Source organism: Cynara cardunculus (genome assembly GCF_001531365.2).
Source record: "Cynara cardunculus var. scolymus isolate 2C chromosome LG 10, CcrdV1, whole genome shotgun sequence".
Classification (NCBI taxonomy): Eukaryota; Viridiplantae; Streptophyta; class Magnoliopsida; order Asterales; family Asteraceae; genus Cynara; species Cynara cardunculus.
This window is the reverse complement of record NC_037537.1, coordinates 8,705,155-8,707,280: the sequence shown is the minus strand read 5'-3', so window position 1 is coordinate 8,707,280 and position 2,126 is coordinate 8,705,155.

Here is a 2,126-nt window from a genome sequence, read left to right as displayed (position 1 = left end):
GTTAAATGCTTTCAAAACACTTTAAATTGTATGTTTAATTGAGTTTTGAAATGTTTACTTGACAATTGATAATTTTGACTAGATTATGTTAAATCGGATGTGTTGTCCGGACTAGAATAAAGCGGACAAGGGTTGAGCGATTTAAATGTAAACCGGACAAGGGTTGAGCGATTTAAATGTAAACCGGACATAGTCTCTTTCGGTTTAAGCACCAATAGCTAAGGCGCCATATCGGTTGGCTCCGACAGAACTGAAGGAATTAGTTGCTCAATTGAAAGATCTAACTGATAAAGGATTCATTTGGCCTAGCACTTCACCTTGGGATGTTCCAGTCTTATTTGTCAAGAAGAAAGATGGATCTATGCGAATGTGTATAGATTATCGTGAATTATATAAATTTACAATCAAGAATAAGTATCCTTTACCAAGGATCGATGACTTGTTTGATCAGTTGGTGTGGGCAAGTTATTTCTCTAAAATTGACTTAAGGTCAGGATATCATCAGTTAAAGATTAGGGAAAAGGATATTGCTACAACAGCTTTCCGAACCAGGTACGACATYAYRAATTCTTAGTTATGCCATTCGGCTTAACTAATGCTCYCGCAGCCTTTATGGATTTTATGAATAGAGTATGTAARGAATATCTTGATAAATTYGTTATTGTATTTATCGACGATATTCTTATATACTCTAAGACCGAAGAAGAGYACGCAGAACATTTTCGTTTGATATTAGAATTGCTAAAAAGAGAAAAACTATATGCAAAGTTATCCAAATRTGAGTTCTGGTTAAGGGAAGTTCAGTTTTTGGGTCATGTCATATCAGAAGCAGGGGTGAAGGTAGATCTAGTTAAATTAGAAGCAGTTGAAAAATGRGAAGCCTCGAAAACTYGTTCTGAAGTCCGAAGCTTTTTGGGATTGGCAGACTATTATYGTAAGTTCATTCAGGACTTTTCTAAGATAGCCGTGCCATTGACCAAATTGACTCGGAAGAMTGTTAAATTTTAGTRGGAGGAAGAACAACAAAAGGCTTTCCARTTATTAAAAGATCATCTATGTAGTACGCCGGTATTGACTCTACCARATAGATCAGAAGATTTTGTGGTATACAGTGATGCTTCGAAGTTGGGATTGGGAWGTGTTTTGATGCAAAGAGAAAATGTGATTTCTTATGCGTCAAGGCAATTGAAAGATCATGAAAAACAATATCCAACTCATGATATGAAATTAGCTACAGTGGTGTTTGCTTTTAAWCTSWGGAGGMATTATCTTTTGGGGACAAAATGCCAGATYTATACTGATCACTAGAGTCTGCAACATTTGTTCAGCCAGAAAGAATTGAATATGCGGCAGCRTCGGTGGATTRAACTTGTAAATGATTATGATTGTRAAATYCTSTACCRCCCAGGAAAAGCCAATGTGGTAGTTGACGYTCTAAGTAGAAAAGAAAAGAGTGGGACTATTAAAGCTATGRCAATGAGAATAAGTTTAGTTCCTGATATCCATAAWGAAATTTWGCGATGTCAGAAAAAGGCCATAAAAGAAGATTTTGTCAAAACAGAAAGGTTGGGTAAGATAATTTCAACCTTGGAACYGAACAMTGAAGGAATTATGTGCTTTSAAGGACGAATTTGGKTACCGTGTTTTAGGGATATCAGGATTACTATACTAAATGAAAGCCATAAGTCCCGATACTCTATTCACCCAGGTACCAATAAGATGTACAAAGACTTGAAACCTTTATATTGGTGGCCTGATTAAAGAAAGATATAGCTAGATATGTGGAACAATGTATAGCATGTCTACAGGTGAAAATTGAGCATCAAAAGCCATATAGAAGTCTACAATCTTTGGAGATTCCTCTGTGAAAATGGGATCACATTACAATGGATTTCGTCATGAAATTACCTTGAACTTCAAAGGGGTATGACGCGATCTGGGTAATTGTTGGTCGCCTATCTAATCTGCGCATTTTCTACCTATAAGAGGGAATTACTCTTTAGAAAAGCTGACACGGGTTTATATCAAAGAGATTGTAACCAGACATGGAGTTCCATTATCTATTACTTCTGATAGAGATAGTCGTTTCATTTCAAAGTTCTGGGAAAGTTTGCAGAAAGCTTTAG